The sequence below is a fragment of the Schistocerca piceifrons genome, chromosome 5 (genome assembly GCF_021461385.2).
Source record: "Schistocerca piceifrons isolate TAMUIC-IGC-003096 chromosome 5, iqSchPice1.1, whole genome shotgun sequence".
Lineage (NCBI taxonomy): Eukaryota > Metazoa > Arthropoda > Insecta > Orthoptera > Acrididae > Schistocerca > Schistocerca piceifrons.
In genome coordinates this window covers 457,123,639-457,131,203 of record NC_060142.1, presented here as the reverse complement: position 1 = coordinate 457,131,203, position 7,565 = coordinate 457,123,639, and positions in this window count along the sequence as shown.

The following is a 7,565-nucleotide window of genomic DNA, read 5'->3' as shown; positions in this document are numbered from 1 at the left end:
GTAATAAAATGTGTATTACAGTTTGGTACGAAATCCATGCACCTTATCGTAACGGACTCCAGAGCTTAAGTAACAGGCTCTGTAGCGTTCTGGTGACAACCGACGAATGTTCTAAAATATGTCACCAATTTTAGCATTCCAGTGCCGCATATGTTTGATTGATTGAAATACACGGCAAAATCTCCAAATAACTAATTTCTGGTGAATAATGTTTGGGAAGCAATTATTCCAATAGAGTTTACCGGCTGTGTGATACTATGTTGAGAATTTCGTGTAGATACGCTATCGTACGTGACAAGAGTCTCCAGATTTCCTGCCGAACGCACTCTCTACAACCTTAGCTTACATTACTGTCATAATTATCGTCATGATCATAGTCGTCATCATCCATTCGATATTTACCGCTGGATAAAAGCACTAGACTTTTTCGAGATGACGCGATCTTCAACTATACGAATCCGTATTTTAATATGAACTTGAATACAAACTGCTGGATAATACTATGTCACAACTTAAGGTCTCTGTTCAGAATTCACCATACAGAAGAAGGAGTCTCATCATACTCGTATTAATCTTATAGCCAGTTTATTCATTGTAAACAGAAAGAAATTTTGGGCAACATATGGTAGCACGAGGTGCAAAGTAGACCGTGTTGGAAGCCGTAGAACCACTTATTAGGAGACTATGCAGGGTATAACTTCTTACGAGACAAAAGGTACGCCATAGAAAATGTTAGAAGGCACTCCAACTGAAATAATGTAGACAATCAAAGGACTACGTCCAGGACTAGATAAGATAATTTTGTGTATCTTTAAAATTTGTTTCAAAGTATATTTCCGTATAACACGGTTACACATTTTCTATCATTTGTTTCATCAACAAAGGCAGATAAAGAATTAAAAGACAGAGTTTATAAGAGAAGCTATGCCGCCGAAAGAAGAAAAAGGTGAGCCAACAAACATGAGTACCACCTCGACTTCCTATGGATCAAAGCACGTACGAAGGTCTATCATAAAGTTTTTATTATTACCTCGAAAAAATTACCTTACGTTCGCAAGTACATGTCGGAAGTCATGGTACCTATTGAAATCCCCCACCACAGTACCGTATCACATCTCTAGAGGACGCACCACAAAATGGCGCAGCCTGTTGATAAAGTACCGTTTTTGCTTTGTCTTTGCCTCTCTAGCGACGTGCTGCGGTATTGTGGAGCAGGTATTTGAAGAGTTCCGGTCCGTGGCCGTTCGCATTACGACCTCCGCTCAGGTGCTGGAAACGTCTCTGGATAGCCGTGTTATCGTTGTTCGTCTCGTTGCCTGTACTGTCGTGTCTCTAGCCAAACCACAGCTGCGCTACATTCCCGTCTAGGTACTCGCATTAACCGCAAAATCTGGGTATTATTACCAGTTTAACCCAGTACTAGCAATTTTGTAATGTTCATGTAGTTGAGGAATTTTGTGCTCCCTACACCTCAGTTCTCTGTGGCAGCAACAACAAAAAATCTTTTACTTTGTATCACTTAGTATGACATCACTAGAGATTGTGTTTCATAACGCGTAGCTCAGTCATCATTCGGAGATTTCAATAAAGTTGATTCAGAGTGTGTCACAAATGGAATAGAGTTGTAGTGTTATGTTTGACTGCGGTGCTTTGCTTGCTCTGGTGCCACGCATATTGTAAATTGTAAAATGTCACATCACCGAAGTTAAGCGCTGTAGGGCTGTGCTAGCACTTGGATGGGTGACCGTTTGGTCTGCCGAGCGCTGTTGCCAGGCGGGGTGCGCTCAGACCTTGTGAAGCAAACTGAGGAGCTACTTGGTTGAGAAGTAGCGGCTCGTGTCTCGTAAACGGATATACGGCTGGGAGCGGTGTGCTGTCCATATGCCCCTCCATATCCGCATCCAGTGACGCCTATGGCCTGAGGATGACACGGCGGCCGGTCGGTAACGCTGGGCCTTAATGGCCTGGTCGAGCGGAGTTTAGTTTTAATAACAACAAAGTCTGAAACAAATTTCCTCGTGTAATCTTTTGACTGTCATCGCCATAGTGGCCCTGCATTGTCAGCAGAAAGGGTAAGCGAAATGAAGTGGCAGTCAACTGATTGCCAAGCCGGCACTGCAGCTCATGGTAAGCGTTGGCCGTATCTTTAACTTGAGACATTACGCTACAGCTCCACCTACGTCCGCCTCGTTAGCTGCACCATGAACGTAGTGGATAGTTAAGCGAAGTGACCCGGGTTCGATTCCCAGCCGTGTCGGAGATTTTCTCCGCTCTAGGACTTGGTGCTGTAGGGGTCTTATACTCACATCGTTATAATTGACGTTACACTGTGGAGATGGTTGAATGGGCACGGCCCGAAAACCAACAAATTAAAAAAAAATCTCTACCTAATTTCTCTGTTCTCATATGCAGGTGAATATCTGTCGATAAAGGAAAAAGGAAACATTAAGTTCTTACGTCCGTTGTCGACGAAGTTATTGAGGAGGGACAGGGAAAATGGCAGTGCCCTTTCTTAGATACGACCTCAGCATTCGCCTCAAACTCTTCAATCCTGAACTTAGATTTTATTGGTTGAGAAGTTAATATTAGAAATCAGTACATTTTCTTTAAAAAGTGAATGATGTGATTCACGACAGTTTAGAACATGTTCAACTACTTGGGTTAAAAATAGCTTAAATATATGAAATATTCAGGAAAATCAGTATTAGACACCCAAAAATTACGATAAAACAATGCCACTGCAATGTGAAACTATTTCAGAACGTAGACCCAGTGTCATAACGAACAAAATATATCGTTGTGGAAATAAAATTACATTAGTGCGTAAGATCCCGAGACAGTAACATACACTCCTGGAAATTGAAATAAGAACACCGTGAATTCATTGTCCCAGGAAGGGGAAACTTTATTGACACATTCCTGGGGTCAGATACATCACATGATCACACTGACAGAACCACAGGCACATAGACACAGGCAACAGAGCATGCACAATGTCGGCACTAGTACAGTGTATATCCACCTTTCGCAGCAATGCAGGCTGCTATTCTCCCATGGAGACGATCGTAGAGATGCTGGATGTAATCCTGTGGAACGGCTTGCCATGCCATTTCCACCTGGCGCCTCAGTTGGACCAGCGTTCGTGCTGGACGTGCAGACCGCGTGAGACGACGCTTCATCCAGTCCCAAACATGCTCAATGGGGGACAGATCCGGAGACCTTGCTGGCCAGGGTAGTTGACTTACACCTTCTAGAGCACGTTGGGTGGCACGCGATACATGCGGACGTGCATTGTCCTGTTGGAACAGCAAGTTCCCTTGCCGGTCTAGGAATGGTAGAACGATGGGTTCGATGACGGTTTGGATGTACCGTGCACTATTCAGTGTCCCCTCGACGATCACCAGTGGTGTACGGCCAGTGTAGGAGATCGCTCCCCACACCATGATGCCGGGTGTTGGCCCTGTGCACCTCGGTCGTATGCAGTCCTGATTGTGGCGCTCACCTGCACGGCGCCAAACACGCATACGACCATCATTGGCACCAAGGCAGAAGCGACTCTCATCGCTGAAGACGACACGTCTCCATTCGTCCCTCCATTCACGCCTGTCGCGACACCACTGGAGGCGGGCTGCACGATGTTGGGGCGTGAGCGGAAGACGGCCTAACGGTGTGCGGGACCGTAGCCCAGCTTCATGGAGACGGTTGCGAATGGTCCTCGCCGATACCCCAGGAGCAACAGTGTCCCTAATTTGCTGGGAAGTGGCGGTGCGGTCCCCTACGGCACTGCGTAGGATCCTACGGTCTTGGCGTGCATCCGTGCGTCGCTGCGGACCGGTCCCAGGTCGACGGGCACGTGCACCTTCCGCCGACCACTGGCGACAACATCGATGTACTGTGGAGACCTCACGCCCCACGTGTTGAGCAATTCGGCGGTAGGTCCACCCGGCCTGCCGCATGCCCACTATACGCCCTCGCTCAAAGTCCGTCAACTGCACATACGGTTCACGTCCACGCTGTCGCGGCATGCTACCAGTGTTAAAGACTGCGATGGAGATCCGTATGCCACGGCAAACTGGCTGACACTGACGGCGGCGGTGCACAAATGCTGCGCAGCTAGCGCCATTCGACGGCCAACACCGCGGTTCCTGGTGTGTCCGCTGTGCCGTGCGTGTGATCATTGCTTGTACAGCCTTCTCGCACTGTCCGGAGCAAGTATGGTGGGTCTGACACACCGGTGTCAATGTGTTCTTTTTTCCATTTCCAGGAGTGTATTTTGCGGAAATCGGTAATCTTAATACAATGCATCGCTGTATTACTTTCATGGAACAAATAGTCACTTATTCCACAAATAAGGGTATATTAGCATATTGCAGCATATTCTAAACACATTTTAGTTCAGAATCACCAAAACAAACCGAAATTAACTCTATTTGTCGAAGACAGCAGATGCGAAAGCAACTGATGCACGGAAAACACGTGCTGTAAGGTGTACGGCAAGTTGGGTGTAGCATATATGATACACAAGTACTGAAGAGGTGAAGTGATTTAGAGAAATCATGGAAAACGTAAATCTCGATCTGTGGACAGGGTTTTGCATCATCGTCCTCCCAAATCCAGTGTCTTCCGATTGCGTTCCCTCGTCCAGTGTATTGTTCGCTTGACATTCGACAGTCCGACAGTAGGAGTGGAAAATCATTCATAGCGTTATTTTCAGCACGCTTAACGGCGTTATGGATTCGTATCTGTGATCAGTGACATTCGGGCGGCACGTAGACTTGAGAACCGAAGTATATGGCCTTATTGAAGGACCGTTAAATCACTGATTTCTGTGCGTAAACTGTAGCGGTATTGCTTCACAGTAGCTCAGAAATATTTCTGAGGCTTTATAACTTTACCGCCATGACTGCTCGGTTTCGTACACTCATCAGTGCGATGGCTGGATGTAGTATTTGCCTGACACGTCCACTTCTCAGTAACTTCACTATTAATAAAAGTGGAAACAAGAAACTTACGTGAAATACCTCAGAGGCCTCAATTTTCTCCGTTAGAGCCGCAAAATATGAAATGGAGAAAGTAGTTTTATGGAAGTGAGATAGTGTTGTGCCGTACCATAGTGGTGTTCAATCTGTACATTGAGCAAGCAGTAAGGAGTAGCAAATAAATCGAGAAGAAATTTAGCAAAACAAATAACAGTTAAGGGAGTGGCCGCATTGTTTGCGGCGCCATGTCACGGGTTGCGCTGCCCCTCCCGCCGGAGGTTCATGTCCTCCCTCGGGCATGGGTGTGTGTGTTGTTCTTAGCATAACTTAGTTTAAGTAGTGTGTACCTCCAGGGACCGATGACTTCAGCAGTTTGATCCTTTAGGAATACACACTCATGTGAACATTTTGGGAACAAATGTAAACGTTAAGTTTTAAAGGATTGAACCGATTTAGAACCACCGTTGGCTGTCAGTATTATTACACAAGATGCCTTTAATGTATATATCACATTTCCTGTCAGGAGTTCTGCGATTTGATAGTAGACAATCATGTAGTGGACGCAGAGTAGTGGACTGCCTGGCGCCAGTTCGAGATTTATTTCGAAAGTTTGTGAATAACTGCCAATCTTGTTACGTTGTAGGCCAAAACGCCATCATTGACGAGAAACTCGAGGCCTTCAGGGACGTTACTCTTTTGTCCAATGTATACCGTCGAAGCCGGCAAAATATGGAATAAAATGTTTGCTACAGTTGATTCCAAACTGTGTTACACCTGGAACATGGAGATCTGTGCTGACACACAGCCAGATGGCCCTTTTCAGCTTAGTAATAAAAGCAGTGACATGGTTGAACGTTTGGTGGTCCCTTTCACTAATTCAGGACGCAATGTCTGTGCTGGCAACTGGTTCAGCGACGTAAATCTGCTCCGTGATTTGTCAGAGAAGCAGCGGCTGTCATATATTGGAACCCTGAAAAACCAGGGCTGCAAATTATAGCATATTTGCTTACAGAAAATAAGGTGCAATCGCCCCACAAAAATAAACTACAAAAAATGTTCTATTGATCTTGATGTGCCGGCCGCGGTGGTCTCGCGGTTCTAGGCGCGCAGTCCGGAACCGTGCGACTGCTACGGTCGCAGGTTCGAATCCTGCCTCGGGCATGGATGTGTGTGATGTCCTTAGGTTAGTTAGGTTTAAGTAGTTCTAAGTTCTAGGGGACTAATGACCACAGCAGTTGAGTCCCATAGTGCTCAGAGCCATTTGAACCATTTGAACCATTTGATCTTGATGTTGTTGACAAATTGTGCTCTGTCTACAACGTTCAGAGGCGTACAGGACGATGGCCCATGGTCGTATATTATTCGGTACCGAATGTTGCTCGTATAAATTCCCAGATAATTTATATGGGAAATGGCAACGAAAGTCGCCGCCGACTGCTGTTTCTTCGTCAGCTCGGATGGGATCTCTTGGAAGATCAATTGGTAAAACGAAGCCTGCTTTCCAATCTAGGTCGGACCTTGACTACTCGCATTATTGAAATTCTGCCGCAAAATCGCCGAACTTTCGGTCTTGTTGGTGAGAGAGCCGACAATGCCGACACCAGTCAAGGAAGAAGGAAGCGTTGCAAACCCTGCGTCACTAGTATAAGACGACTGACGAAATACTCGTGAAAATCGTGCGGACAATAGCTGTGTCTTCAACACTATGATTTTGTTTGCCGTGAATGATGTGAATTGGGTGCTACTCGAGAAGAAACATGAAAACGTCTCTTATCTGGTATATCTTTAGTTGTGAGTTACATTTCAGGACTGTGTATGTCGTGTACGCCATGTGACACATTTACTAAACATTATATTTTCCCAAGCGTAGTGCCTTATATCTATGTTGTATGTTTATGAAGTAATTCTCTAATAAAGTTATTACAAATAAATATAGTACCTTATGCGATCCTGGAGCTCATTCATACGTTTTATTTGTAAAGTATTATTACTTTGAGTGAATGGATCTCACAGATCCCGCGCCAGCATCCGTGTGAGTTCAGGGGCGCCAGCATTGGGGTGTTAACAAAGGTCTTGCTGATTTTAAAATTAAATAATTTGAAAACGAAGAAAGATAGAAAAAAGCAGAAAATGGTACATTTATTGAGAAAGCTGTAATAATTTTGTACCTAAGTTTCTAAATATTTGTTACAAAAGCTGCTTCCAGGCGACACTGTACGCTGGATAGCCCGTACCAGCATGCATAAATAAACTCGACTTCTGGAAACAGTCTCTGCAGCCACATCACCATAATTCCAAAATGTTCACAGCTCGCAAAACAGAGGCAGCGCAAACGATCGATAAAATAAGGATATTCCCGACGTACTGTCGGCTGGAACAGTAACCAACACAATCTGAAAAAAATTTATACCTTTGTCTACACGCAATTTCCTTTTATTTTGTCTACGGGCCCGGTTTCGGTTCAAAGTTCCATCATCAGGCGATCCTGTGACCAAAAGCATTACAGTACGTTTATTACAGCATCGCATTATATTTATTGTAGCAAACGCGTAGTACAGAAAACTACCTTAATATGTAAGTCGTACG